The sequence below is a fragment of the Micromys minutus genome (assembly GCF_963924665.1).
Source record: "Micromys minutus genome assembly, chromosome: X".
Lineage (NCBI taxonomy): Eukaryota > Metazoa > Chordata > Mammalia > Rodentia > Muridae > Micromys > Micromys minutus.
Genome location: NC_137970.1, coordinates 46,928,368 through 46,938,173, shown reverse-complemented (window position 1 = coordinate 46,938,173; position 9,806 = coordinate 46,928,368).

Sequence of the window (9,806 nt, the reverse complement as noted above, 5' to 3'; positions counted from 1 at the left end):
ATAGGTATAAGGGTGCAAGAGTTAGGAGGGCCAATTTACCAAAGGCAAGGTGAGGATACTGGCCATAACAGACAGTAAAAGCAAAAGAATGTTCATGATGGTCTCTCTTGTGTAGCTATGATGTTGGATGATGGTATTCTGAGATGTGAAATATATAGGAAGTCTACTAAGTTCTTGTTTAATACATATAAAACATGTATTTCCAGAGCAAATAAACAAAAATTTATCTTGAATCATAGCCACAAAGAATCATGGCTCCTCTACCAGTTTGCAGACTTTATACAATTTATAGGCCTGTGAAATAAATGGGTACCAGATCCTTTCAAGGAGGGACCCTACTATACAACTATTATTTTATGTTTGTGTTTTTTTAAGACAGGGTTTCTCTGAGTAGCCCTAGGTATCCTGGAACTCTCTCTGTAGACCAGACTGGCTTTGAGCTCACAGAGATCTGCCTATCTCAGCCTCCTGGGTTTTAGCTAGAATTAAAGGCTTGCACCACTGCTGCCCAACCATTTTTTTTTTTTTACTATTAATCTTTCCCCAATCTCTCCTAAAATGAATCTACAGTCTTTTGCCATGGTAACTATATGCCGAGGAAAAGGAGATAATCAGATGTTTTAGTACCTACATTTGCTCTGAATTGACATTAATTCCAGGAGATCTCAAATAGCATTGAGAGCTTGGCTTTTCAGTCACAGAACATAAGGTAACCAATGGAATCTTCGCAGAGGTCTGATTCACAGTAGATTAAATATGCCCCTAAACTGTAGTTACTTTCCGAGCCTCAGAATGCACAATCGGGCTTGATAAACATGCTAGAATGTTGATTTGTTTGATAGTGTAGAGGCCTTTTGTAGGCAAACACTGGTGCTGTAAGTTCATAAGTACAGCAATCCTGACGTGTCTAGAAGACACTGTTTGATTCTGGTCCTCCCCAATCTCTGTTTCTCACAATCTTTCTATTTCTGCTTCTGCAATGGTCCCTATGCTTATAAGGAAGCAGATAATGTATATGTGCTATTTGTGGCTGGCTTATCACAGATGCTTTTTCTTTGACCTTTGAGCAGTTGTGAATTCATTTCATTTATCTCTGTCTACTACAGAAAGAAAAAGGTGCAAATTTGAGTTACACTTAGATGTGATGAGACACCATGACCAAGAAGCAAGCTGGGGAGGAAAGGGTTTATTTGGCTTATACTTTACACATCACTGTTTTTCATCAAAGGAATTCAGGACAGGAACTCAAACAGGGTAAGAACCTGAAGGCAGGAGCTGATGCAGATACCACAGAGAAATGCTGCTTACTGGTTTGCTACTTTTCATTATACATCTGTATAAAACTAGCCAATAATAACCATGTGACATAGGCTGTTTTGAAATCTCCTCTGCCAGAGCCATTAATCCAAAAGTCTTCGATTTAGCCTCAGGCAGATTTTTAGGACAAGGGCAGAAAACAGCCACATTCTTTACCAAAACACCACAAGAGCAGGTTCTAGGCCACTTACTGATATCCCCTCCTCTGAACCCTCTTGAGCTGGGCCATCATAATCTACATTGCTCTCAGCACCACTGCCTTCCATGCTCCTGCTAGCGTGGCCCATTAAGCCCCTCTTCACTTAAAGAATTCAACTGCTTTCCTAATACAAAGTCTCAAAGTCCACATTCCACCAACAAGCAGAATGCTCAGGTCTGTCACAGCAACACCCAGCTCCCTCATGCCAACTTCTCTCACTGTTCTATTTACTGTGTAGAGACACCACGACCATGGTAACTCTTATAGAGTTTGACTGGGCTTGCTTAAGTTTCAGAAGTTTAGCCCATTGTCATCATGGCAAGCAGTATAGTGGCAGGCAGGCAGAAGTGGTGTTGGAGAAGTAACTGAGAGCTCTACATCTGGACCAGCAGGCAACATGAAAAAAGTGATTCTGGACTTGGCCCACCCCCAGTGACACACTTCTTCCAACTGGGCCACATCTGTTAATCCTTTCAAATAGTGTCACTCCCTGGTGACTAAAAATTCAAATATATGAGCCTAAGGAGGCCATTCTCATTCAAACCATCACAATAAAGGAGAATGGAAAGGGAGGAGTCAAAGGATCAGACAGGAAAAATTTGGGAAGACAATTTTATTCTTTATGCCCACTCTTGACATATCTATGTATTTTCCTCAATCAGAGAAGTTATACAGGTCCTTTAATTTGCTTCCTTAAACCCCCCTCAGAAATAATATAAAGATATGGGGGCGATTTTATTTAAAACCACCACAGGCACACACATAAAATAATACATTATTTTATTTAAAAAAGAAGAAGAAGAAAAGGGACTTGTATAACTCAATTTTTTAAAAAAATTAGTAATTTCACTTCCCTAGTTTCTATGGGGAGAATCCTTGGAACAACACTTCATATCTAATGTATTAGTAAATCCCATCAGCTATCTCTTCAAAATATACCCAGAAGTGCACCTCTTCTTGTCCTGTCTAATGCTATTCCTCTGGTCCATGACAAAGTCACCTGTTCAACTGAATTATGTGAATATATACTCTATTTCTTGATGAGTCTCAATACTTCCACCCTTGCCCAATGTGGTGTCTTATTAACAGAGAAATCATAACCATCCTGATGAGATCAAGTCATATCACATCAGTTGTCCTCACAAAGCCATTCAGTGGTCAAATCTCCATCTCTTTAACACACAGGGGAGGGAGGTTGCACAAATATAGCACACATATACACATAAATAAGAATGATTATTTTTAAAAAAAGCTTACATAGAAGAAATTTAAATCAAGACATATCATAAACTTCTGGAAATTAAACACAAAGAAATCTTTTAAATAGCAAAAGAAACTATATTTGGTTTATATTGGTAAAAACTGAATCAAATTCTGGCTGGTTTCTCTTCAGAAATCATGTAGTCCAGAAGCAAGTATTACAACATATTTCAGATTCTTAAAGATATCAAGTATGTTGGTCCATGCCCATATTCCTTGCATTTGGGAAAAGTTCAGAGTCATTCTCAGACACATAGCAAGTTTCAGGGCGGACTGGGCTACCTGAGATTCTGTATCCAAAAAACACAGGACTGTGCTCATTAGTACCTTGTCATGCAGTTAGTGGTTGATGGGAAATGGAAGAGATATTTCTTCAGTGATGTAGCCACAAGGATGGCATCTATAAATGAACTTCATCTGTAAACAACCATGAGGTGCACACACAAACCCACAAATGAAATAAATTTCTTTATGATTAGAAAAAGAAAATAGCCAAGCAGTGGCTGCATACGTCTTTGATCCCAGCACTCAGAGAGGCATAGAGAGGAGAATCTCTGAATTCAAGGCCAGCCTGGTCTATATACAGTGAGTTCCAGGGCTACACAGAAAAACCCTGTCTCAAGAGAGAGAGAGAGAGAGAGAGAGAGAGAGAGAGAGAGAGAGAGAAGGAAGGAAGGAAGGAAGGAAGGAAGGAAGGAAGGAAGGAAGGAAGGAAGGAAGGAAGGAAGAAGGTAGGCAGGTAAAGAATCCTTAAGCCTGAATGTTTTGTAGGATGAAAATATCCTTCACAAATGAAGAGGAGATTAAGACATTCTCAGACAAAGGAACATTGAAAGAATTTATGCTAGCAGGTCCATTCTGAAAGAATGCTGAAGAACATTCTCAAAACAGAAAAGAAATCATAAAAGAAGAAATCTTAGGTTGTCAGGACAGGAGAAAGAATAGAATGAGAAAAATAAGGGTAAATACAATAGACTTTGCTCCTCTTCAGTTGTCTAAATTGTGTTTGATAGTTGAAGCAAAAATTGTAACATTGTCTAGTGTGGATCTCAATGTATTTAGAGGGAATATTTCACATACCGGTATTATAAATAGGGCAGGATCCAAGGACTTAGAGGGAAGTGAAGTGTCTACTCTCTCCTCTGTCTGGCTAACTGTTGATATCAGGAGGTCTTTATGGTGACACAGTAATTCTGTGTCCTGATTGCACTTGTTATTTCAGGACTCCCCACCAGTGCAAAAATCACAGTAAACTCGGTGTGTTGTATCACTGTCAATTTCCTGATTTCGATATTGTAGTTTAATCTTGAAAGTTGTAATTACTAACGGATACTGAGGGAAGGCCACACAGGGTCTTCCTGTATTGTCTCTGCTTTTTATTCTGGATGTATAAATATTTCCAAAGTAAAAAAAAAAATCATAAGTTTTGACTAGAGAGTTGACTCAATGGTTAAGAACACTGGTTGTTCTTCCAGAGGACCAGGTTTGATTTCAAGAGCCCACGTGGCAGCTCACAACCATCTGTAGCTCTAATTCCAGGACATCTGACACCCTCTTCTGACCCTTGAAGGCACTAGCCATGCACAGGTGCATACATATACATACATGTATGAAAACCACAAATAGTTGAAAGTGGCTAAAGACACAAAAAAGAGTGAGTATCATGATTGACTAGGTCTTGATTTTAGAATAGAAAAGATGAATTTATTAAACTTGATTATAACTTTATAAGCATTAAATAAGAAGTGGTTATTGTTCTTTTTAGAATTATTTATTTTGTGTGGGGGGAGGACTATGAGAGCGTGTGTACGGTGAGTGGGGGCCAGAAGAGAGTGTCGGATTCTCTGAAGCTGGAGTTACAGGCAGTTGTGAGTTGTCTGATGTAGGTTCTAGGCACCAAACTTAGGTCCTCTGGAAAGGCTGGAATCACTCTTAACTGCTGAATCATCTCTGTAGATCAGTTCTTGTTGTTTTTAATAATGTTCTGGTCATGTGGGAAACTGTACATCAGTAGAGATTTGTTGAAGCATTCAGAGATGAAATATAACATAATGAAATAGATTCAAACAGGTCAGAAAATGTATAGGAAAATATAAGAGCAGATCAAATACAGCAACATATTACCATTTATTGACTCAGTAAGGAAGACATACATCAGTGTTCATACAGCTCTGAACATTCCTGTATATTAGTAAATGTTCAATTTAAAGAATATTAGGACTAGAAGGGCTAGAGAAATGGCTCAGTGGTTAAGAGCACTGGCTGCTCTTCCAGAGGTCCTGAGTTCAATTCCCAGCAACCACATGGTGGCTCACAACCATCTGTAATGGAATCTGATGTCCTCTTCTGGTGTGTCTGAAGACAGCGACAGTGTACTCTACTCACATTAAATAAATAAATAAATCTTTGAAAATATAGTAGGACTAGAAAGATGGCCCAGTGGTTAAGAGCTCTGACTATTCTTTCAGAAGACTTGGGTTCAATTCTCAGCACCCATTTGGTACCCATACATATATGCAGGCAAGATCCTCATACACATCAAATAAGATAATACTTTTCAAAGACCTATTATTTGTGGTGTGGTGGTACCACAGCATGCGTGTCAAGATCAGAGGACAGTCTTGATTTTCAGTCCTCACTTTCCACAGTTTAAAGCAGGGTCTCTTGTTTCCCACTGTGTATACCAGGATATCTGCCTCTCAAGCATCCTAGGATTCTCCAGTTTTCACCTCCCATCTTTCCATAGGGGTGCTGGGATTATAGATATGGGCTACTGTGCCTAGCCTTATGTGCGTTCTAGGAATCTGAGGTCGCAGGTCTTCGTGTGCTTTATGCAGCAAGCCATCTCTCCAGCTCCTCAATTTCTTTTAAACTTGAAGGAGATACATAGAAGATAGAGACGTGATAAAGCAAGTAGAATTCATGAGGATTCATGAGGATTCAGATGGAGGATAATTGTTCTTTGTAAATTAAGGATTTGTTTATTTTTTGGGAATTGTCATATTAAAGTGTAGAATAAGTACAGTGGATGGAAATTGGTGGTTGGGAGGCTCCCTGGCCTGCATAAGATCGTGGATGTAAATCCCAACGTTACAAAAACAAAACAAATCTAAAATGTGAGTACTTAAAAAATAAAACAAAATTAACACACACTGGTCTTCCTAGCACTGCTAATCCATCTCACTGCACTCTCGTTTTTCTTTCATCTATAGGATGGGTCAGCATGGAGCAGTATGGAGCAAAGAACAGGGGTCTCTATCTCCAGTCTTCGGAAATTTCTCCCATTTGTTACTTCTCTTCACCTAAGAAATGTTTATGATACCAAACGTACGTAGGCATGTAAAACAAGCATGCAAAATAAACATTTGCTGGTAATAATTATAAAGATATTTATCATAAAGCAATTCTGTAGTGCACATGTAATGTTACCATTTATTAAAGATGAAAGCAAATTTGCATACTAAGATGAATAAGTGTTTATTTTTATACAAATAAATCTTGGCTGATTAAAAAATATTAGCGTGTTTGTATGTGTGTATGTGCAATAAATATGATCAACTCATAAATTGTGAGAAAATTCTGTCTTAATATCAATCCAAAATTTATTTACTATTTCTTCGTTTTTGTTTTGTTGATGCAGGGTCTCTATATATCCCTGGTAGTCCTATGCAGACCAGACTGGCATGAAACTCACAGAGATCCACCTGCCTCTGCCTCCTGAGTGCTAAGATTAAAGGCTTGCACTACCATGCCAGACTTTTAACTTTTCAACAATGTAACTCACAACAGAAACTTAAGCAGAAATTTCTTGAAATATTCTAGGGGCTAGGGATGTAGCTTAGTTGGAATAATGAATTTCTGATTGCATGAAAACCCCTGAGTTTGATCCTCAGCACCTCCTAAAATGGAGTAATGGTGGATACCTGTAATTCCAATAGTCAGAATGCAGAGGCAGGTGGATAAGAAGTTCAATGTTCTCCTCAGCTATGAAGCAAGTTCAAGGCCAGCCTGTAGTATGTGAGACCTCCACCTCAAAATAAATAAAGCATTCTAATGCAACAAACCCAGATGTGAGGGTGATCTGGCTGTAATGTGTGTCATTCCATTGACTGCAAGGAGTGATTCAGCTGATCTGACTGGTTAGGCAAGTGTCTCCTTCTTCCTTCACCTCTCCATTTTCGTCCCTCTCAAAGCTGTGTATGCACTCAAAGAGCCGGACCTCTCTTCATAATGGAGGATGGTTCTTTCTTTGATTGAGAGTATACATGGAGGTGTGCTCCCCTGCTAAAATCTCCAAACAAGATCTCAGAGGCACATTCATTTGCTGTTTGCAGGCTGAAGAGTGATGACAAGAAGACATTGCAAGTCTACGTTTCCTTGAATTGAACTTTTATATTACTATGATGCAGAAAGCTTAGTGTGCACAGTGAAAAGCATGACGTATAATACTCTGTTGCCTAAGCTTAAATATTTGGGCAGCTTTTGCTGGCACGGTGTGATGTGAAGACATGAGCTGCACAGGATGCACATGTTATGTGCTTAGGAACAAGACTTCAGGGCAAGTGCTGTCAGAAGCACCTTAAATTCAGTCAGCATTTGAATTAATTTTGGGTTATTGTGTATTCAGGAACTCTTTCTTTTTCCTTTCTTTGAAGCTTGAAAACCACTTTTTTTAGGGTTTGAGAGAAGAAAAAGACAGGGTAGGCAAGCTATACATCCCAGTAGGTGCTAGGAAGAGGGAGATGGGAAGAGGAGAGGGAGCCATGCCTTTTGAGTTAAGTCAGTAATGGAGGAGGCCCGCAAGCAGCTATAGAAAGGAGAAAGTTCAGACTATCAGAGCAATCATGCTTAGGATTTGAGCTACCATTCAAAAAAGAAAGAAATGAGAAAGGAAAAGAAACAATAGTATAAACTGTTCTGATCTTTGGGACAAATAAAAATGTCATGTCTCCACCGAGGGGCGAGTTGGACTTCAAATCCATTCTTAGGACCTGGAGGAAGTAGTTTTACCCTCAGTGAGCCTTGACAAAGTCCTGATACCTTTACTCTTCGTGTGGTGTGGTATTTTAAATCTCAAGGAGGGGTGAGTGTACGACTGTGAAAGAAGGGAGGGGCTTCCAGAGGGAGGGACCTATCCTCAGTGGCCTCCAAGCCCACTAATGACCATCTACTTACGTAACATTTCCCCTCAAGAGCTGCATCCCTAGAACAGTTCAGAAGATGAATGTCAAGTCGATCTGGCTAATTCCGGCTGAAGTGGGTTGTAGATGGCTTAGGATCTCCATACTTCCTCCCTTTCAGGCCTCAGAGGAGTTTACCTAACTGATAGACTATGGTGTGTGTGAGTAGGTGTGAGTGTGTGTGTGTGTGTGAATGTGAGTGTGTGTGAGTGTGTGTGTGAGTGTGTATGAGTGTGTGTGAGTGTGTGAGTGAGTGTGTGCATGTGAGAGAGTATGTGTGTGTGTGTGTGTTCCCTATAGCTGGAGTTACAGAAGATTTTGACTTGTTGACACAGGTGCTGGGAACCAAACTCAGGTCTCCTGTAAGGTTTACTTGCTGAGCCATCTTTCCAGGATTCCCACTTTGACAAGTAAATACATTCTTAATGAAATTAAAAATAAAATTTCATTGTCATATAGGTCTTTGTATAACCAGCCACATGGCCTTAGCTGGTATTTATAGCTATTTTTCTTTCCCACTCACTCTGAACTTACTCCATGCTCAGCCATCACCTTAGCAGGTCTTGGTTCCTGATCCGAAATGATGACCCACACTCTCACTCTTGAAGTGCTGGGACATTTCCTATTCTATCTGAATTGGATTGTTGTAGTTTACTTAATTTACTTAATTACAGGACACTGCGTGCTGCTCTAATAGATCTACACTGCAGGCATACTTTTCCTGACCTATACATGGGATGGGGGTAGTGGTCCAATATATCTGTAATTGCCTGCATTGGTAACTTCTACTACTACTGTAACTCTTTCCTTAGCCTGTTGGCTAAAGAGCATGAAGAGTCCAGCATAGCTACGGGGAAGGAGTTTCCAGTTCAATGAAGGGTTTGTTGTTTTTCCTGTTAGAAACACTCCTCCCTCTAAAACAAAGACTTCTTGGCCAGCAGAACATAAGGTCTGAGAAAAATAAAATTTTTACTACTGGGTCTCTAGGGGTGATAGTAACCATTTGCATTTCTATCCTTTGAATCTTGGACCCATGAATCCTGTGCGTACTGGCTGGTTTTGTGTCAACTTGACACAAGCTGGAGTTATCAGAGAAAGGTGTCTCCCTTGAGGAAATGTCTCCATGAGATCTAGCTATAAGGCATTTTCTCAACTAGTGATCAAGGGGGAGGGCTCAGCCCATTGTGGGTGGTGCCATCCCTGGGCTGGTAGACCTGGGTTCTATAAGAAAGCAGGCTGAGCAAGCCAGGGGAAGCAAGCCAGTAAGTGACATCCCTCCATGGCCTCTGCATCAGCTCCTGCTTCTTGACCTGCTTGAGTTCTAGTCCTGACTTCCTTTGGTGATGAACAGCAATGTAGAAGTGTAAGCTGAATAAACCCTTTCTTCCCCAACTTGCTTCTTGGTCATGATGTTTTGTGCAGGAATAGAAACCCTGACTAAGACACTGTGTATGGGAAAACATCCTGTGTGTGGAAATGCTGTGTATGGAAAATTCATACAGTGGCTGTTAATTCTGAGAAAAAAAAATCCTTCTGGTAAACCCTACCACAGCCCTCCAGGGTATTGCTACCTAGTAGGCACTGCAACTACATGTTTAAAAGGTTATTCCACAGTTCTATCAGAGCAAATTGTTTCAACATGGTGAAGAATATGGTAAAGCAGTGGATTATATGAGTATGAACCCATTGGCACACATATTTCTCTGTGAAGTGAGTTTCTTGGTCACAAGCAATGCTGTGTGGAATACATAAGGCATTATGTAAGACTGTGGATGGTGATGTTTTCATTGATTTTCTATTTATTACATAGGATTGGACTCATGAGCCCCTCCCTCTTCCATGCTAGAAGG